Source organism: Perissodus microlepis, chromosome 14 (assembly GCF_051167445.1).
Source record: "Perissodus microlepis isolate ML-2025 ecotype Zambia chromosome 14, ASM5116744v1, whole genome shotgun sequence".
NCBI classification, from domain to species: Eukaryota; Metazoa; Chordata; class Actinopteri; order Cichliformes; family Cichlidae; genus Perissodus; species Perissodus microlepis.
The window spans coordinates 6759547-6782454 of NC_140474.1; the positions used below are offsets into that span (position 1 = coordinate 6759547).

Genomic DNA, 22908 nt, shown 5'->3' on the forward strand with positions numbered 1-22908 from the left:
GAGGTTTGATTGGATTTGTGCACAACATTTTTAGCTCTGATGTGCACTGAGTAACTAAGAGGCTTCACACAGAGAGCAGGAGATCAGACGGGGAAAAAAACTGCAGTCCGTCACGCCTCACAAACCAGGACATTCCTAGTTGAAGGCGGAGCTTTGATTGTCTAGACCTCCCGGGACCAAAGTCTTTCTACAAAGTAGAGATCATTTATTCTTCAGAGTAAACAATCCACACACTCTGCATCATCAGGTCAGCTGTGCAGACATATTAGAACAAGATAAGCAGGTTTTTCAAGATATTCTGGAAATATATCCATAATATTTCTTTCTTCCAACGCCATTTCCCATCTTTGTTTACTTTCACACCCTTTGATCTTGCTTCTACTATCTTTTTATACTCTTCTCTGTTATGATTTCCTAAACAATATACTGTAGTTCCTCTTTAAGCAAGCAGGAAGCACAAACACCCAGATGCATGTCCTTCATTTGATAACTAAACAGCTCTTATGATATCAAATGGACACATTCAAAGCTACTGTGCAGTCATCTGTTGCACAATTGGCTTTCATGTGGCTCGGTGTGTGTTTAGCATCAGTCGTGTCATCGGCCCCTCATTGAAACAATAAGTCACATCCTGCTAATGTTCACGTGATGCTACTGGTGCTACTGCACAGGCATCTCATATTAATCAGTGAAGCGATGTAGGTCTGCATGCCAAACTGTCCCAAAGCAGACACTAGGGAGTCTCCAGACAGGGAGTGGAACAGAACTGATGCCCTCTTGATTGTCATAATATCATCAGACTGAGTAAACACGCTTCAGCCCCAGAGAGAGATCAAGGCAATGAGCGGCGACACATTTCTGACCATTTGCTGGGTTCTCAACACAGAGAAGATGTGGGCAGAGGTGTCGCCGCTGTAGTACTGAGCCAAGGACAAAACAGCTGAAGAGCAACGCTTGAGTAACAGCGTGTTAGACAAAGCTCTCTGTTTAATTCTGTGCAGGCTCCCAGGCTGACAATGGATGCAGAACAGAGTAGAGTGAGGACAAAACAAGTGCTGTGTAATCAGCAGTTGGCTGTGCTGTGTGATGAGCTGCAGACTTAACCAGAGCTGAGTCTGCTTGCACACAGACATACACACATCAACTGAATAAGCTCCCGCCCAACACATACCTACATATGTATACACGTGCACATTTAGCAACAAGCACATCCTCAAAACATGTCCGTCCACACAGACTACCTGTTTATGCCTTTACCCTGCTCCAATACTCCCTCTCTGAACTAAAATAGGCAATCAAACAAGGAATAAAATGGCAGCAAATCTCAAACGGTTAAAAACTGAATACTAAGATTTAGGTTATTATTACAGTTTAGGGATGGGTATCGAAAACCGGTTCTTGTTGAGAACCGGTTCCCACTGTTTCAATTCCTTTGAATTGTTTGCCATTTTTGCAAACGATTCCCTTATCGATTCCAGTCGCCCCGAATGACGTCACCACGTTGCGGAGCGTCATTTACCTGGCAGGAAACATGGCGGCTCAAACGCTCAAAAGTTTGATTATACTTTACGAGAACGGATGACAACAGGGCAACTTGCAATACTTGCAAAGCAGATATTTCATTTAAGGGAGGAAACACTACGAATATGCAAAAGCATTTGCTCACAAAACACGCGATGACCTGAAATGAATGTCGTGTTTTTAATTCCGCTCCGGACTCGTGAATCTCAACCCAGCAGCAGCGGTAACGTTTGCACGTCCTCTCCCGTTAATGCGGCAGGTAAATAATCAACAACAGTGCATATTATGTTAGCGCGATCTGCCTTATTACAAAACCTGCCATTACTGTGCATTTAGGTGACCATGATGAGAGAGACAGACAGAGTCTGGCTGGCTCAGACGCTGGCAGTTCTCGCTGCATTCTACCGGTAGCGTCTCCTTTCAGGCCAGGATAGACGAATGTCACCGAGCAGTGACTAAGTTTGTGGTCAAAGGCTTGCACCTATTTACCACAGCAGATGCCCCGATTTTCGGTAAGTGAATGTGTTTAATTGTAGGCAGGGACAGTACTGGATATTCTTGTGTAATTGCTATAGAATAATTTATGTTATACTTTGTTATTGCTACAGAAGAATATTTATTTTATTATTTTACATTTACTATTTTTTTTCCTGGGGACCCTGTGACACCCCATGGAAGAGCCGTAGGCTGTGGATCTCTTAAGATCTCACTGTTGGGTTTGTAAGGCCATGTTACTCCTAAATTTCTATCTTGTTCAAAGAGAAGATATAAAACAAAGTTCTAAGCTAATCGACCTTAGTGTTCTCCTTTTTTAAAAAAAGAATCGATAAGAGAATCGATAAAGAATCGAATCGTTAAACAGAATCGAAACTGGAATCGGAATCGTGAAAATCTTATCAATACCCATCCCTATTACAGTTATTGAACTGCAGCTAGATAGAGGCTTACAGAAACAAATACAGTACTGTATACTGTATACATTTGATTTTCTTTGAATTTACTTCCACTTTGTGTACTGATACACACATATAATAATGTTTTACCTGCTGGCGTAACAAATTCTTCTATTTGAAAAATTTTGTACTTTGCATGGTGAACTATGTATATTTTTACGCTGTTAAATCCGACACTAACTGTTAATTGTTGAAAAGACAGCAACTAGCGAGGATTGACCTGAACAAAAAATTAAAGCCTGTTTGCTCTCCACCTGCTTTCTCAGATATTCTCAGAGTGCCTCAGGAGCAGAGAGGTGTAGAGGGGATAGTGACAGCCTGACTACAACTACAAGGTTGCCGTTGAAAAACAAGTGTTGGGTGTGTCTCGACACCCCTGTGTCTCCCGCTTTATATTTAATTCTTCAAGGACAACAATAGCACTGTAGGAAGAGTGGAGGCAGTTAATACCACTGTGGTAAATCTGCAGTCACATGCCTGTTTAGGAGCCAGACCTGCACAAAGGGCAGTGCAATGGAGGGCGTCTGAGAGCGCGAGAAGTGACACACAGAAAACTAGCTCCTTTGTGGTTCCTGTCTTATCCGTGTCACCTTTAGAAAACACACGGCGAAATGCACACTGCTACAGGAGACGTAGATTCCTTTGTTCTTGATTCAACGTGTCGCACATTTTGGTGCAACTTTGAAACAGACAATTTTTGTTTGGTTGCGACTCAGCCTTGGACAGTCGCTCATCTGAATGTCATTTCCAGAGCAGTCAAGCACACAACTGGAGTGTCATTGTTCCAGTTCTTTATGTCATTCAAGAACGATGTGCTCTGTCAACCCACGAGGGCCAGCGAAATGGAGGTTATATGCAATAATATTTAATTACGTTCTTCAATCTTGATGTGATTCAACATGAAATAGAAGTTCAGGCCACTATTTCATTTTTTTTTTTAATTTTTACAGTACAGCAGCCCTTTGACTATCAATTATTTTTGCTGATACTTATGATCATGGTGTAAAAAATCCTCATGTAATGTTATTGCTAATTCAGCTCGCTAGACCTGAAGGCTTTATGCAAACAGAAAAAACAGATTAGATTGCCTGGAGACATGAAATAATAGATTAATAAGTGGGATTAAAAAAGCTGAGCCTTCAGCATATTTTGAAGAGCAAACGGGAGCGTCGGATTGCATTGAAAATCATGCTGTCTTTTGAGATTTTGTTGGCATACAGAAATATGCTTCGATACAAAATATTTTCTTTGTCATGCGTTACCACCTGTGTGTGTGTGTGTGTGTGTGTGTCTCTATGCTACTAAAATACAAAAACAATCTGAATGTAATTTTAACTGCTGAGGCACACACCTCACGGACAAATAAGCCACCGCGCCTAAAAAGTCATCGAGCCCTCTCATCTCTCATGACTGACTCACCGTGAGATGTTATATCGTGTAAGCGTGAACACCTGCTCCTGTGTGTAAGCTCAGCGAGAGGGAAGACAAAAGACGGAGAGAGGGAGTGGAAGCTGGAAAAAGGGAGAGGCGGTGAGACAGAGGAAAGCTCAGGCAAATTGGGTAAACAGCAGCAGGAAACATGCGCCGATTGGCTTATATCCCAGTTTCAAATATTATTCTCAAGTCAACGCAGACTGTAATGCAATAAAGAAGGTGGCGTGAACACAGGAGAGACAGGCGCTTGTCAAAAGCTGTGTGGGTTGAGGATCATTCAGCTCGTTTTCACTCTTTACTCCAAACACACACCAGTGTGTGTGCCACCGCTTTCCCAGTCCGCCTCCTACACACAAACATGTTTTATTGGTCTGCTCTGAGAGCCGAGCCAAGTTCCACATAAAACAAGCTAAGACATGGCAGGGCATGTTGTGCTGTAACGCATGAAACACTGAATGAACACACAAACAATGCTCCTTTTTATTCCCGTAACAGATAAATATACCACAGATATTAGAGCCTGGCCCTCTAAGAACCAAGCTACACAAACAGAGTGTTTGTCGTTTGAAGGGTAAAACATGAGCGAGTTAAAGCATCTATATCTAGTCTACATTAAACCACTGTTTGCTATACATGGTGTACACATTTGACTTATTTATTGCTGTATTGTTACATAAATATAAAGAAACAGAGAAACACTTCTAATTCTCTTTTTGCTTCAAAATAATATATTTACAAGGTAAATGCTGAACCTAAGTGCAGTGAAATCTCTGTAAAAGATGAATCAACATAAATATGCAAGGGACAAGATTTTGGGACCGGAAACGTTTCATTTGTAGTATTCACCAGTTGTGTTTAAGCATGCTCTCTACAGGGACTGTGGAGAACAAAATAAGGATGATCGGGTGTTTTCTGATAATGATGGATGATGTAGCATTTTAAAATGTATCTGAATTCATAAGCACTTACTTGTGGCATATGGGAAAAGACATAAAGACATCCACTGTCTTCGCTGAAAGCCCTGAAAAACTGTCCTCCAGAGGATAAGTCATTAGAAGATAATTGATGGTGATTTTCTTTGCTCTGTGTCATTTCCCTTCTCGTTTTACCAACATTTCCTGTTTCGCCCCACTATTTCTATCATGTAATGACAAGAAATGCTGAAAATAATCGACATGACATGAAATGAAATAACAACAAGTCACAGAAACGGTCTAAATGGATTAACGCTTTACAGTTACTGAGATGGATTATTTAAGTTCAGGCCATTATCAAGTCTGTGGAAGACATTTTCCCACTGTTTGATATGAAAGGGAGAAAATGATTTTCCATGCAAGCTCTGAAAAGGACTAAATAAAGCCCGATATCAGTAACAATGCAGATTGTGTGCAGAAATAAGAGAATAAGGAAGGTGTAGCTAAGACAGCTGGCACAAAAACATCCCCCCAAAAAAGAAAAGAGAAATAAACATTCCTTAATGAGGCTTCAGTAAGCCCCTGCAGGACCAGTGCGGGTCAATTATTACATGACCTACCACACAGCATCTGGGCAAAATCCAGAAGAAGCTAATCCAATCTGTGTGTGTGTGTATATATATACACACACACAGGTGGTTGTGTGGTCTCAGGTTGACCTGTCAGGCCAGTATGCATGAAAAGCGTGTGAGCTCGGGACACACACTGAGAGAACAGTGGGAAAGGGGAGATGAATACATAAGAGTCATAATCTTCAAAACAGCAGGGTTCGCACCTCAGAGGTGATCCACCAAAGCAGTCACAGAGGTGCAAACTCTGAACGTGCCAAAACAAACTGTACACAAATTTCCTCCGTGACCAGACAGTCGAATAAACGGTGGAGCCTGGCTTCTCTCATAAACAGTTTCTGGTAATCTGCCCATGTTGTGCATAAAAACAGCTACACTGCAGTCAGCTCCAGTGTCAACTGTTCTATAAACTTTTCAGGCCTCACTGAGCGGTGGCAACCGGTCTAATTTTGGCAGAGGTATGGTGAAGCCATTCTCACAGTCTGGCCCCCTTTTAAAAGCAGCTCCAGTACGAGGCACCAGTCAGGATTTCTCATGTTCACAGAATGCTTAGCGTCCATGTGACTCTGCAGAGAAATGCCTGGCATCGTTAATCCACATAATCCTTCCCTCTGGTGACTTAATACTTAAACAAGATATGCAGTAGTGAGAAAGCTGCACTCACATGTACAGGAGTAAAACCTACATGGACAATATACAGGAACATAATAAATGTAATATTGATTTGAGATGTCTTATTGCTTGCAGTAAAATGTGTGACTGAGCAGCCATTGTTTCATTGTGCTAATATGTGTGGGGGGGGCAATTAAAGCACGTTTCTGTATTAGTTTCTATAACAGCCGTTAGTATGGCTTGTTTATTGTTTCTTTAGTTTGTTGCTTCTGTAACTGCATTTTCCTTGAAAGGCAAACATAATTCATTTTCCTTTAAACAATATGCAGTGGTTTGAGTCACTGACCAATAAATACTTTGCTCGGTGTCCAGATTTAGACATGAAAACACCCCCATAAACACGACTAATGAAAAGAAAACATTTTCAGAGAATTTCACTCGTACAGATGGATTTGTGGATAAAGAGGAAGGAGACAGACTTTGGCATTTTTATCTCATTTAAGTATCGACGGAGCAACTTATGCTGCACAGATCGAAATTTCAGCGGTGACATAAACACAGATATTTTTCCAAACAAAGCGCTTCATTCGATTCACTTTGGGTGCCGCTGTGGACCGAGACAAGAATCAATGTAACGGACACAGACGTGTTCATGCCGACAGTGATTTGAAGTATGGAGGAGCATTCAGCCTCTGCTTACGTTTTGCCTATTTAGATTATGAGCTTAATGTGTGCAAAGAAAAGGGGGGTTAAGCTGTTTACCTGAGCCCACTGTGTTGGAGTAAGGTGACTATCACAATAAAAAAGCAATAATGATGTGTTATAGGAATTACTGTTGGCAGCTTAGAGGAAACTGAATACATGAGGAGTAAGTCTGAGATTAGGAAAACATTATTAAAATGGATATGACAACTTAACAGGAAGTGGGTGACAGTTCAGGGATTAAAAACAAATGACAAAACTTTGATTTATTATCTGGAATTTACTGATTATTTATACTGAAAAGCTGGCAACTATTTCCCCTCAGTCTTATGGTCATGTTTTGCCATAAGTTTAATTCAATAAGAAACACAGGAAATAGTTTTTTATGAGAAGTGTAAACCACGGAATCAAAATCAATATATATAAGCTAACTTTGTAACATTTATATTTCCTACACACACACGGATACAAATGTAGCTGTGATTCCTGCCAGTCGTGAAGCCCATGGGAAGGCTGGGCGTGAGCCACTGGCACCATCACTACACAAACAACTCACCAGCAACAGATAACAGATGAGAGGGGGGGGGGGGAGAGACATTCAGCAGCACTGCGACAGTGACATTTTCCTACTGACCAAACACCTCTGCCACCTCCCACCCTCAAAAGGGTAGACAGTAAAAGCTGAATAACAAAAGGAAAAAGGTGTCATGTTTGTAGAATTGGAATCCAAAGGGCAACCCCTCACTGCAATGCAAATGAGCTCCTCTGTCTGAGCAAAATGGCCTTTTGTCTTCACCATCTAAAGTGTCCTGAGACTACCCTAGAAGGAAATGCCCTATGAGTCACTGCCCCAAACCAACAGTGCAAGAAATGCATTTACATTTCAGGGAACAGTTGATTCCAGTTAATGACATTCTCCCCTCTAAAGTCAAAACCTAAACATGTGAAAGTTGCACTTCTGCTTCCTTCTCCTTACACAGAAACATTACTCACTGTGATCTTCCTCTATGAGTGTCCTTTCGTCCAACTACAAAGTCTGCATGTGTTTGAGCGAGTGAAAAAAAAGAACAATTTTTGTGAAAAATATTTCAATTTGTTCTTCTTCAACATTGAAAAAGTCAAAAATACTTTGAAAACAAAAAAACTAAAGTACAACTGTTTTCAAGGAAAGTTTTTTGCCCTTGAGCGTGTCTTTCGGTGTTTGTTAGAGTTTAAGGTGACAGGGAGATGCTTCACAGAGGACCGAACATAATGCTTCTAATCACTAGCGGTCACCTCTGTATGGTTCATTAACCTCCCATCATTCACAGCCAGACTGAACCGGACATGAGAGAAAAGTCTCTTCCTTCTCCTTCAAACTGTCACATAGGAGCGGAAAAATACTCTTACCACACCCCTGAATTATCCATGACACACCAACCCCAGCCCCAGCCTCAGATAAGACAGTCAGCTTATTAGTAATTCTCTATGCTCCACCTGTGCTTGATTGAACATGCCATTGATAATGAGACTGTGTGGGACTGCTTCAAAGTCTGAAAGAGTAAACAGTCGTGTAACCATATGCATTTCATGTCTCGAGCCAGGAAAATGATTCAAATTTGACAATGAGTTGATCAATTAAGGAGAGTTCAAAGGATGATTGATCTCAGTGAGATGCAATAAGGACATTTTTACCTTTCTGACTCAAGATGTATCATCAATCCAATTTCCTAACAGCTTGTCCAACTATGACTGAGCCTTTCCGCCCGGATATGTTCAGCACAAGGTTAAGATGGAGACAGACTCACATCTACAGTCAGTTTAAAATCACTACTTAACCCAGTGTTTTTTTTAAACTGTGAGGCAGGAGTAAAAGTAGGTTGAAGAAATGTGGTTCATGTGCATTGAGATAAAAAGAAGAGGGGGGAAAAAGGCCTAGATGACGCTTTTGTGCTTGCTGACCTTTATCTTGCTGAAATTCGAATTGGATCCTTTATAAAAAAAACAAACAAACCTTGTTATTCCCACAAAAAGCCACCGAATACCATAACATTCATGTCTTTGGATTGTGGGAGGAAAGTGGAACACAGGAAAAAACCCACACAGGGAACGGGACAACATGCAAACTCTACACAAAAAAATGCCAGGTGATCAGCAGGTTCAAATTCACAACCTTCTGGTCACCTGATAGTTGTTAGGTTCTGATTTTGAGCATTCTGACTGGCTGCTAGCTTTGCACCTGGGATGTGTATGTTTTCATGTTTGAGTGTGCATGTGTGGGTCTTCTGAGAACTCTGGTTTAGTCCCACGGACCAAAGACATCCATGCTAGGTTTACTGGAGGTTTTAAATTGGCTTTTAGCTCTGCAATGGACTGAGGACCAAAGTGTACCCTTCCTTTTGACCAGCATGAGCGATTTTGTCCAGAAGGCGATACTGTCCAAAATTAGGGGGTTACTACACATTTGTTACATTAATAAACAGAAAATAAATATGGGTGTGAAAACCAGCTCATTTTTCTGGGTCCTTCTGCAACACTGCTCTACTATATAAATGTTATTTTTAGTCTATCGGTAGGTGGCTACCAGGCATCATGATCATAATATATCCTGTCATAATATAAAATAATATAAAATAAGTTTTCTGGATATAAATTTTTTATTGGGAAATTAAAATTATATTTTGCTACAAATGTGTCATTTTAATGGCTCATTGGTGAGTGTTTGCTTGGAAACATGATGACATCATCATATTTTATACTGATAAGAACTTTGAGGGGTCTAAGATGTACTCAACTTCCAATTTTGCGTGGACTATAGTAAAACACTTTAAAGTTATTTTTTAACTGCAAAGTAAAGTGTTCACTGGTGTCAATCTTCTACATGTTCTATGTTAAAACAAAGTTAACAGTTCCTGAAACGAGCCAGATTTGAGCTGAAACTCTGGTCTCTTGCTCTGTAAGGCTGATATGCTTGATTAACGGAGATAAACATCAATGAGATGCTTTTGTAATTAAACTCCAGCTAAAGCACGCGCACTTCGCTGGTTACAGGCTAACAGTTGTGGTGATTGAGCTGCGTGGGTCTGCCTGTATGTCAGGGGGAGATAACATGGCCTCTCTCCAGCTTACAGCAAACGGACGTGAATAACGACTTGTTCAAATGGCTCGTCACTATGGAAACGATCTACAAAAGCATCCCAGCTATTCACACAGACGAACATTGGGTCTGCAAGAGGAAAGAGAGAAAAAAAAGGAGAAAGAGAAAGAGGGGAGAAAATGATGGGGTGAAAGATTGAAGAAGTGGAGCAGGGGAGAGCGAGGAGAAGAAAGCAGGGAGACAGATCATTAGAAGCGACAGAACGACAGGACAGAGACAAAATAGGGTGGTTCAGGAAAAAAAAATAATGGATAAAGAGGGAATGAGGCCACAGTTGCAAGAGACTGGCATATGAGCCAGTGTGGCAGAGAGGGAGAAGAGCTGCGAAGGCTGAGTGAGTGGCACTGGGGATAACACAACAATAACAGCTGCTCTGCCCCGTTTGGTGCATTCAGCAACACTCTGTCCTTGTGTGCAAACATGAAAATGACCCTCAGCTCTATAGGATTTTGCGCATTTTCCCTGGCGTTCACACATATACAGAGCAGACGTACAGTAAACAAAGCTATGTCTGTGCTTGGGACTCTCCTGAACAAAAAAAAAAAAAAAAAAAAAAAAGTGCACTCATTGCCATGGCAGTGTGCGTCAGTCTGTTCAGCAATGCCACAAGCAGATACTGCACCAACTGCTGCTGGTTTCTTCTAAAATACTTACAGACAGTAAGTCACGGCTTGACTTATGGGAGGAATCCTGATCAGGGGAGATAAATACTAAACAGTGCTAGAGTTTCAGGACAACTGCATGCCACATACACTGTGACTTCAACAGGTAAAAAAAAAACACATGAAGTGATTGATCTTAGCTGAGTTATTAGTTATTATTAGTAATGTTCAAGTGGCAACATCGGGGGCTTAAAAAAAGCCAGGGTGGAAGTGCAAAAAACTCCAAGCCTTAAAAACAAATGGTGACGTCATAGTAACCACATCGATCTTCTACATTTAGTATATGGTAGCGCTAGAGGGACAAAGATCAATTTGTCAAGACAAATGAATTCCAAACTATCCTGACTCGAATAAAAGCAGTTTATAAATTAGAGTTGTCACAATATGTTGCCCATGATAGCACTGTTACAAGATACAGTGATGCCGCAACAACAGATAAATTACTAAACACTCATATCAACACCATTTGGGTAACTGAAGAAGAATAAATCACCCAAAACAGGCAAAAGGTAGGAATTTAGGTTTTTTAGTGTTTTCAATGTTTTTATTATAGTTCTAGCATGAGAGGTCATGATGTTGAGATACTGCAAGTCAAACTGTGAGGAGAGCCCATTTAGAGCACAAGTAGGTGTAAATACAAATGGATTTGATAATTCAAGCACTTCAAAATGAAGCGATACAACAGCTGTATAGGATTTTGTCAGGTGCTGAATATACTGCACTGCTATTTACCATATAAAAAGAAATGTCTAGGTAAAACAGCAGCATCAGTGGGAAAGTCAGTGTTTATCCAAGTTTACAGTGTGGTTATACTATTTCTGCAATATGTGAAAAGATTTAGAGGTGAAGGATTATGGGGAATAAGGTTGCAAAACAGGGCTGAGTTTGACTACATTCACATATATTAGCAAACATCCACCCACCTTTTGCTTATCCAATTCAGGATCGTGGGGGGACTGGGGTGTATTTTAAATTAAATGGCTGTTGCAAATACAAATAAGGAAGAATAACTAGCTCATCGACTTTACCAAAAACATCATTACCACCACCTGTCAAACCTCCAAGCTGCCCACAAATGTGGTGATTTAACTGGAAAAACATATTTGGATGCAAATAAAGATCTGACTTTTACCAGATGTTCATTCCAGTTGAGAATGTTTTTAAATCTTTCCATGCTGATGTACGATTCCCTGACAGGAATGAAACTAAATTAGTCTGGATGAAAATGTGTGAAAATGGAGGACCTGCAAGTCAGAGTATTTGTCTGTTAGCTTTTTGTGGTGAAAAGCCGATGGCTGCAAAATCGCTTCAGCCATCAAAGTGAGAGCAAATTCAAATTCACATTGTGTCTGAATGCAGTCTGCTTTAAACTTTTCACAGAGTTAAAAAGATCCCAGGCGGGCTGACTTTCATAAAAGCATCACCACATTGCTTCACCCAGACTCTGTATGCTTAGCAGCCAATTTTAAGCTTTAGCTGGTACTCTGACCATTTTTGCAGCTTCCTAATATATACAGTCACTCAATATCATTTCCAAATGTAGCACTGTCAAGCAGCTGGGACCCTATTAGGGGGCCTTCATAGTCACTTCACATTTTCAGTCAAAGCCTGAAAATGCATCTCTTCAAGATGAACTTCATGGCAGCCTCTCACTGCTCAATCATACAAATGCCATCTCTATTTTTTCCCTCCTTTGCTTGCTATAAACTGCTCTAACAAAAAAAGAAGGCTGACATCTACTTCACTCATGATTGTTTTCCTCTCCTCTGCTCTCTTAAAGGATCACTGTATTGTCACAAGAATATTGCCTGCTTGCTGTCACTCTCATCTCTGCACTCCTAACTGTATGCTCCTTGTTATCATTACCTTGTAATTACGCTTCGTCTCATTTTAAGAGGTTGTGGACACAAGAGCCAACTAAAAGGCTGCCATGTAAATGTAAATGTAGGGAAGTGGAGAGATACTAGGCCAAGAGGAAAGAAAAAAAACACTGTTAATTAGAGCAAAGTACTTTTTTCCTTCCAGTCTTTTCACTGGGGAGAAGGTGCGTCTGGGCTATTTATATGCAGCTCCAGTTGGTGGGCCAGTGGGGTCTTGTCTTGCAGGCTCGCCCTGACCAATGGAGCTCATTCAGAGAAAAAAAATAAACACTCACAAACTTGATGAGAGTCGGTTGTTTTGTCAAGAGAAACGATCCTCATTAGGACTGCATTTCATTCGATGAAGTGTTACAACTGTGAGCTCAGAGTGGGATTACAACGGTGAAATAGATTTAAAGGTTCATTTGCTTGATAAAGAATTCTACCAGAAAGCTGATTAAAACAGGTAAAAACCTGCTTCTGTGACATTTACATTGCAAATAAGGTATTCAAAGTAATTCCAGTCTGCAATGGCATGTTTACAGGACAAGCAGGTAACGTGGGCTTATATAGTGAGTTACCTGATTTTATTGTAGGTAGTGTAAGAGCCGTGTGATATTTACATCATCATTTCATCAATAAATATAGGGAGTAGGCAGCATGGTGGCATAGTGGTTAGCCTCACAGCAAGAAGGTCCTGGGTTTGAATGCACCAACTGGTTGGGTGAAGGATTATGGGAAATAAGGTTGCAAAACAGTCTGGGTTTTCCCCGTGTCTGTGTCCATTTTCCTCAGGTCTATGGTAGCTGGGGTAAGCTCCACCCTCCTGTAACCCTTACCTGGATAAGGGGAAGTGGATGGATGGAAATATAAGCAGTGTCAAACTCTGTGGTGTTATCCTGCCAGCTATCTAAAGCTAATCATGTGGTTCAAGAAGACATATGTGTTGCCTCCTGCACGCTCTTTCCAGGGAGCCCTCTCAACTAAATCAAAGTAATTCCAGTAGTGAAAATCTATTTGAAGCGATCTATCTTCTGCTCTGTGCTACAGGTGAGAAAGGACAACTTCAGACAAAGTGCTGACTTCATTCCCCTGATATTGTCTGTGTTCATGTGGGAAAATGGCTAAAGAAACAGATCTAAGACTTTGAGTGCCTCTGAGATTAGAAAATACTACCAAGGGTTTGTAGAAGTTCTCACAGCTGTGAGGATTTTATCCTATCACTGCATTCATTTGGGAATCCGTGGTGAAAGGCCTTCTGAATGCAGAATGAGTTTTTGTGGGTTTTTTAATTTTTATCGCCAACGCCCACAGTGTTAGTACCCCCAGCTGTGCTGGCAAACTGAAATCGATAACAGGGCTGCATTGTGCATTGCTGCAAATCAACCTGTTTCTTTACTGTACACATGAACATGATCGATACATTCATGGAAATGCTGAGTCTGACTCTCTACACCATACATGAGTTGATAACTAATAACTAATACAAAGGTAGAATTTGCATTTAGACAGTATGGTTAGATGGTCCAAGTGTATCAGAGACAAAAACATGAGTCCGTGCAAAGTGTGCATCATGTATCCATAACCTGAGTCCAACAGGTTAACCAAAGGGACAAAAAAAAAAAAAAAAGTCCACGGATACAATTAACGTGTCTACTCTCTGACATCACAGGAAAAAGGTTTTCACTCCTCTCCATTTAAATCTTCACGCAGGCTTCCCCTGTAATACATTTTCTCACATGAGTGCTGTCAGTGCTGTGTGGTCACACCATCTTTCTCTCAGCTGTTATCTGTGGCACGTCAGACACACTGAGCTGCTGTTCAGATGCCTGTTTGTTCAGTTACTGATGGCTGACATGAGGATGCCTGCTGCATCCTGTGTTTTATTATTCTTTCATTGTGAGGGCAGGAGGTGCTGCTGAAGCGAGCAGAGCAGAGCAGAGCAGGAGGGAAATGAAGAGCCATTTCCACCACAGCCCCTCTTGACATAGATTTCAGACGGCATTCATCTCCCTGGAATATTTCTCCAACCCGTTCACCTCTCCAGCCCTATCAAACATTGCCTGAGGACCATCCACAGCCATCATAATATTGCATTTGGTCTTCCCTCCTACCTGGTTAGATTAGCTACATACAGAGCAGATTGCTTTTTCTCTGGTTGATGAGCGGGAGGCAGAGAGCACAGTGAATGGAGCAGTAGATGGAGGAAGGAAGCGAATTTCTTTTGATTCTGCTTGGGGAGTAGAATTTGCAGTGCATGCTGCCAAATTTGGGAAGAAACACGTCAAGTGATTGCAAGGGGCAGACTACAGCTTCCTTGTTAGTCCAATCACTGTCAAGAGAAGTCGGGGAGGGAATACAGCAACAAAGAGGTGCTGAAGGCCAGAGGCAGGGCTGAAGAATGCTACTATTAGAGAATAAAACAGAGTCTGCCATCTATCGCAAAACCATTTCAATAATTATCCATCATGAAAAATTGATCTGTGTCTCTCCTGGGCTGGCTCGTAAAGCACAGCAATGAGCTGTCACAATAGCTTTAAAATGGGAAATAAAGAGAGCGCAAGACTATAAATTGGTGATTGCTACTTAAGAGTCACAATTCTTACTTTGAGGTTTTTTTAATAGGTAATTGAATTTAAGAATTTATCATTTTGTGAAAAACAACAAAACATGCTGAAAATTCAGTCTAAGATCCTTGATGTTCTGTGCACAGAAGGTTGGCATATGGATTAAAATAAGTTAGAGAAATTACTGGAAATAAGTCTGGTGCTGCAACGATCAAGTGATAATTACACCGAGGGCTTTACCCACAGCTTGTTGCTTAGCTGCAAGCTAAACAGGTGCATGATTGCATAAGTAATGTACCAGGAAGAAGATAATTGCTTTTCATTTTTGCGCTAATGACTCAAGGACTGTGATGTTTGAGGTCCATTTTCAGGTGAATTTATTGCAGCATCTTCACAGCTGCGCGGTATGCTGAGCATGCGTGTCTCTTCTGCAGAGCTCCTGTCACCACAATCACCCATTCTTCTCTTCTGCCCACTAAAAGCTCTCAGCATGAGCAATCCCTTCAATCCTTCATCCCCCTCCTTTCATCTCTTTTCACTTTGAGTGCTCTGGACAACTCTCTGCTAGCCTATCTCCTCTTCCCTCAGCCATCTCTATACATTTACCTCTCGGCCTGTTTTTCCCGCTCTGTCCGTATGTCTCACTCCCTCTTTGAGCCATGTGAGCTGGCGACCCTCTCAGCCCTCTCTATCCCAGCTTACGATCCACGTGTCCTGGAGCGGATTACATTCTTGACATCACTATGCCAGATGTTTATGACTAAAATAGACATAACATCCTCACCACTAAGTCAAAAGAATGCATATATACTTGGCTTGACAGGAGGCTCCTCTGTTGTAATAATAACAACATTAATAATACGATTTATACTAAAAAAAAAAAAAAAAAAAAAAAAAGAAATGTTGCCCTACTCTTTCCTCACAACCGCTTCCTTCTTGTTACTTACTGCTAAATTTACCATTTTCTCATGTTTTCCCTTCCCTTCAGATTCTTCCTCCCCTGTATATTCTTCTCCCAGCTCTTTCTCGCGAACCAGTTGAGAACAAATAGCCGACACGCTGTCCGGTGTAACATACACATTAGCATGATTAAACTGGCCATCGGCTGCGCATTTATTAAAAGCCCCTGTGTGGGAAGTGCTTTTTAGTCAGTGAGTTGAGTAAACATGGATGGGCTGTGTGTTTTGCGAGTGTCATGTGTGCGGTCAGCCTAGTGGCACCAAGGCGGACAAGTTAATAAGTTAATGCAGGCTTTTTGTGAGGGATTTGAAGTCATGTTATGAAGCGATAGCTCAGTTAAAAGTGATAACCAGGCATGGAAAAGCAGGTGGTGGGGAGGACTCCAGAAGTGGCTTCACGGGAGATTTGGAGCTTAGGCAACTGTTAGATGTGGCTCAGCTTGTTTTGAACTATGTGCCTGTGTTTTCCACAGGCCACTTTATGTGGATGCAGACTCTTCCCCTACTTTGTACTGCACTCTCAGCAGTTTAAAAGGGGAGGATTAGACACAGGAGTGTGCCTCTTTCTCGTCTGCCAGAGCATAGTCACCTAATCTCTCATGCTGAGGAGAGGGGATTTTGGAAAAATGACCTGTGCTCCTTCACTTTCTTTAGCTTCTCTTCTTTTCATGTCCTCCAAGTTGAGTGAAAACACAACTGGATCTTTCTTTCCTACCTTGCATCCTTCCTTCCTTTCGTCACTCCCACTCTTGCCTTTTCATTTTTCTGCTGGATGACTTCATGCTCATCAGCATGCAGCACCACACTGCTGCTCCTCAGAACCAGGGAGGCTGGCAGACAGGCAGGCAGACTTGTCAATAAAGGAACCAGTAACAGGGTACCTCAGCAAGGCCTCCAGCCCTGTCACTGATGTCTTTCTCAGCTGCCTGAACTCCCTCAATTAATGAGCATGTAATTGTTGAGCAAGCAGAAGAGAAACTGGGGAAGTGAGGAGGAAAAAGCAGCTATGAGGTGAGAGGTGCAATTGATGAGTAGTATATTGAGAGGAGAGCCGGGTGAAGGAAGCACAAGGACGGACTGTTCTAGTGAACAAAGTAAGACATAAAATAGCCAATTTGTCCAAAATGTGCGGTGCAGCAGAGAAGAGAGCAGAGGAAGAACATAGTGTAGTGTCTAAATCAGAGGGCTGGCGGGGGGAATGGTGCTCAGCATGAGCCGACCTTGACAGCAAGCAGCTTCAAGGGCAACATGGAAATATCACATTCGGTCGCTATAATGCAGCCATGAGTTGCGGTGAGGCCATCCTGGGGCGGGAGTGCAGCCAGAAAACTGCTGGAGAAAGGAGGAGATCAAGGGCATGTAGCAATGTTTCCAAAATGTGTGACAACAGGAAATGATAGCAGCTTACAGATTCACGGTGTATGAGGAGAAGGTTGTTGACCTGTCCAGTGATACCAGGGATTTGACTCAGATGCCACAGCCAGTTTTAACATTGTGGGGTTCAGTATTAAGAAACGAAATGAAAAATGCAAACGTCAAGTAGCCTGTTTTACTCTGACATCCAGTAAATAGCAAATGGTAGCATTTTGACTACAGGAGCTCCCCCACAGGAGAAGAGACCTTTCCAGCTGACAAACCTGGTTATAAATAAAGTCTAAATGATTAACCACCCCAAAACATCCATGCTTTCTAAAGGATCAGAAAAGTTCAGGGAGAGGTCGGCTATGCTAAATGTCACTGATTAGTCAAGCGCAGTGGTGCTGAAAGCGGTTGTGTTGCTGGTCAAAAACAATGAAACAGCCCAAGAGGTTTTACAACCAACAAAATTCCAGCACTTTCCCTGAAGACACCCAGAAGGTATTTGAAGACTGACCAGCTTAATGTTTGTGACTTTTAGCACTGCTGTTCAAATGCAAATCTCAGATCTGAGTTAACTGGACTCCTCTCTATCACGTTGTCACAAAAGTTAGAGATCAAAATACAACTTTTCAAATGAAGTCATTTTATCATACAAAATATCAAGTGTTCATTTTCCCAAATGTGGAGCACTGACAGACCAGCAGTCTGAATCTTACACTCAGGAACATTATCATCAATGAACTGCGAGACAGACTTCATCATTCTCATATTACAAATTTACATGTACCATAAGCCCTGAGGATTTCATGTTAAAATGGATTTTCAAGAGAAAGAAAATATTAAAAGTCCTACGTTTTATATTCAATTCATTTTTCATCACTTACTGAAGTTGTGTTATTTTTCTCTCTAACTCTGATTGCTATTTGGAGGCATGCTATGGATGGCGACTGAGTTTGACTTTGGCCGCGGCATGCAGTGTCGCTCTCCCATGACCACCCAAGCTGACTTTAAATGAATCTGTGCTCTGATTGCAGAGCTCCCTGCCTCTCCTACTCCCCTGCAGATCCTGAGCAGTGGAGCAGAGACACAGCCCACACGTCTGTATTAGCCTGCGCAGCTCCAGGCAATGCAAGGGAGGCCATCTTTACCAGGGGAACATGATGGATGTAATATAGATATGCTTATCTGTCATTAAGCTCTGCTCTGCCCTCCCTCAGCCTCTCAGCAGGGGGAGGGCAAAGGGATTTCAATCAGACTAGTGAAGATTATAATTCTAGTGAGACGTGCTGAGGCCAAAAGCTAATCAGTCATGTCCCTATAGAGAAGGCACATACTTCACAGCAGGAGCATCCATCTCCAAGCCTGTCTACTACTTGCTTTTTGTCAACTGTCTGACCTTGCTTTGCCACCTCCTGTTCCATTCCCTGCAGTGTACGGCCCGTCAAACCCTGCTGCGGTATCCTGCTACTTGTCTGGGTGAGATCCCAAATCTAAATCAGCACAATAACAAATAGTATGAGGCTGACAAATCCCTTTGCCCTCACATGACTGGGCTGCAGAGCCTGCCTGTCAGCTCCAAGCACCTCAATAATAGCGCACGGATTCTAAATATGAAACATAAGGATGGGATGTGATGAACACTGAGGGGAGTGGTTGGAGGGAAGGTGGGGAATGGAGGAGGTGGAGTTTGCTGAAGGCAGCTAGCAGTTCACAAGGCTCTATAATTAGCTGCAGAAGATCAAATGACTTTTAATGGGTTTGTCTGAAAACAGCAGACTATTTCCGATTTCTGCTCGGAGACATATTCATATCTCATCAAACTAATGGAATTCTCTAGAGTGCTTGATTGGGATTTATCTCAGATCAAAATGGCTGATTGAGGTGTGCAGCAGAAGCATTCATTAACTGCAGTTTTGTGATGAAAAAGAAAAAAAGTCCCATTTCAGGCCAGAAATGCATAAAATTGAAATGGCTCTAACAAAAAATTTAATTTACACATAATGTCAAACAAAAGTCCTCCAACTTGTGATCTGACAGCACTTCTAAATTCACGGCTTGATGCGCAGTCATTGTTGCTTCAAGAGTCATTTCGCAGTGGGCTGATAGTAACTCTTGTAACAGATAATGGAAACCTATACTGGTCATTGGTTGGAGAATTAAAAAGACAAATACTACCAGGATAATAAGAGGGTCAAAGCTTGGCTAATATCAGATCTGGCTGGATGCAAGTCGGGTACCGAATGCTAAGTATACTTCCTAAAAATCAGGCAGCAATACCCAGTAACACACACTGTGAGCAGCAATGAATAGGCTCAGGGGACTTTTCAGTGCAGGAACAATTTGCTGATTAATTGAGTAGCTTACCAACAGAATATAAACTGAAAATTTTATTTTAAAAAGGCCAGTTTCACCAACATGAAGATCTGCTGCTTTTCTGTGTTTAATTATAAATAAACTAGAATACTGCTTGACAGAACAGGCATCTTATTAGCGCAGGGGTCTGCAACCTTTAACACCCAAAGAACCATTTGGACCAGGTTTACACGCAAAAGAAAACACTGGGAGCCGCAAATACTTTTTGACATCTAAAATGAAGAGAACACTGTATATATTGTTTTTTACCTTTATGCTTTGTGTGAACAACTAAGGTGTGTTGCTTATGAAATCCACGAAGTGCTACAGAGAAAATTACATTTTATTTATGTAATTAACACATTTTGAACTCTTAAAGAACAAAAGGAAAGACACCCAGCTGAACTAAAATGATCCATGTAGCAAACAAAAACTGTTGTGGCGGGGCGTGGTCTGCAGCGCCGCTGCAGGGGAGACGGACGCACCTGAGCGGCACCCGCAATCACGCCTCGCCGCCTTAACGTCTGTGCTATCTATGCTGTTGTTTTGGTGTGTGTCGGGCTGTGAGCTGCAAAGCTACAGCCGGCTGTATACGTACAGCAACCGTGTGTGAAAAGCGGTCAATAAAGAGATGCCGAAAAGCGTGTTCATGGAAACATCGTCGAGTCTGCCGTGATATGTTTACAATGGGACTTCTGCTCCTGAACCTCTGCGCACGTCTGCAAATCGGGGCTGTACAAAGTCACTTTCATCTTTACGCAGGATGTAAGCTGTCATCTGTGAGGCATGAGCGGTGTCTGTTTTTAACATAGTTCACGGTGGAGAATAGCTGCTGACATAATGTGGATCCGAAGATCCATAACTGGCCTACCTGGGGTTGAAAGTCTCGATAAAGGCACGGCGTTTCGCCGGGTACACCGGCTTCCGCGAGTGTGACGCTTATTTTGAGCGATGACAAAAAATAATAGAACATAATTTTATTTTTATATTTCAATATCACAATAATCTTCCAATTTAGAACTACAAGTTAAAAAATAACTAACATAAATAAAATACACTTCAGATTTTCCCAAACCACGCGGAGCCGCACTATAAGGACTAAAGAGCCGCAGGTTGCCGACCTCTGTATTAGGGCATTGTGAAAGAAATATGATTTGTAAAGACAAGTTCAATTCCTTCAAAATGAAAATTGAAAAACACTGAAAAATAATCCCCATTCACAAGTCTGTCCTTTTGCCTACCTGACCCTGTAAAATAAACATATATTCCTAAAAATATTTAAATATCCTGAATTACCCCTTATTTCCAAACTACACTACATTCCCATGTTTTAGCCTGTCCTTAATCTATACAACACACAAAAATCTATCATTTATTCCCATTGTCAGGGCAGGGAGGGGATCGGCAGCCTGTAGCTCTCCACCATGCATGAAGAACTATTACTGAATTAATTGCAGTGCATGAATATAGGAGCAGAACAGATAATTATGGGGGCGCAAAACTCAAAGGAAAAATGTTTTGCTGTATTCGATCAAAGGAAAAAATACATCTCATGCTTCAATGCCAGGTTTTCCCTTTTCACCTTCTCTCTTTTATGGGTACAATCTTCCCTTGTTATGTCTTAGTCCCCAGGGGAGCATCCTACAGGGCTGCTGTTTGTCCTTGGCCACGTTCTCCTTGAGAAAGTGCTGTATCAGACTGGTTGCTAACAGGGCCGTCACAAAGCTCGAGTACCAGCGATGGCGACGGCGGCAGCAGAAGCAGTAGCACCCGAAGCAGGCCTCTCTCTGGGGGTATATAGTTACACTGCAATGCTTCTATCTCTTACTGTTCTGACATTTTCATCTCTTTACACACACAGAGACACACACACACACACAGGAGGAGGAGGAGGGGACAAAAAGAGGATAAAAGAAAAGGATGAAGTCTGTGCTGTCCTTGGTTTCAATGTGGATGATTGCTTCTGTGCCTGTAGTAGAAATGCTAAGTGGGAAGAGATATGTAGGAAGCCCAGTAAGCAGGAAGACGGACAGGGAGGGAGCTGGAACTAGCATGCTCTGTTTTCCCTGGCAGCGGGTGGAGCATTTGTGCAGTGCTCTCAGCAAAACAGAGCACTATGGCAGCAAAATAGCTTGCCAGTCATTCAGCCTGCTTATCAAGACGAGACCACCACCTTTCCCCCATTAACCAATCAAAAAAAGTCACTCTGTGCTTATACCTGTGCATGCAGTTTAAGTTAAGAGAAAAACCTAATCAAATGGGACCCAAGCCATCCCAAAACAACAACAGAGCAGTCACTGTGTCTGTGATCATCCCCATCACGCCCCAAAGCACGCTCAATGCGACACCAAGACACAACACACCAAAAGATATGACCTCCCAGCATGCTGCAAGCACACACCGTGGAAAATAATGACAGAGACACAAATATAGCCACACACAAAAAAAGAAAAACAGACCAGCCCACAAGCTCTCTCACACACAAATAAAGAAACAAAAAATGGCATCCAAGAAAAGACATCAATTATGATTGAAGTTTGGAAAACTAGGTCTGATTTCACTCCTCTTGTTTGCCAAGAGAGACAAAATTCAGTTGAAGATGGGTTCAAACAGATTGAGGGGGGGAGGGGGGGGGAACAAAAAAAACAAAAAAAAAAAAACACCCCTTGAGTAATTTTTGCTTTTACATGTTGTGATGCAAATGAACATGCAAACAGCAGGAAACAATGCCTGGCACACAGTTAAACTGGCTCTTTGATTCTTTGCTGCCTGCCTCTGTTTTATCCCACTGTGTGCAAGTAAAAAAAGAAAAGAAAAGAGGAAAAAAAAAAAAAAAAAAACACAGACAAATCAGTGCAGAGGCCTCGCTCGTGCCTGCACATGACTCACTGATCTGCACACCTGAATAAGACCAGGAGCGAGGGGAGGGGACAGTAGACAAAGTCCTCCTCTCATATGGACAAGCAGGGACTAAGGGTGAGACAGGTGGGGCCATAAGCACAGACACGAGTGCACTGTAACTCATAGATAGCACACCAGATATTTTATTCATGGGAAGAAAATTTCAAGCAGCAAGAGTGACTCACTGAGCTGTGGGGACACACAAACACACACAAACCCACGTTCAAACCGAGTAGGGGGTTGACAGGGTTTATCCAGCCTACAATGACTGACTTCTCTTTGTCAAACAGAAACTACATTAAAAAATAAAGTCCGAAATGGCAGGGCTCCTTTAAAACGGATTAAAAG

General features: G+C 41.9%; 1 protein-coding gene across 8 annotated transcripts in view; it reads right to left on the reverse strand.

The window, feature by feature from the left end:
- The window catches only part of aplp2 (amyloid beta (A4) precursor-like protein 2), a 51947-nt gene that overhangs the window by 24143 nt on the left and 4896 nt on the right, over positions 1-22908 (reverse strand). The gene's annotated exons all lie outside the window — the stretch shown is intronic.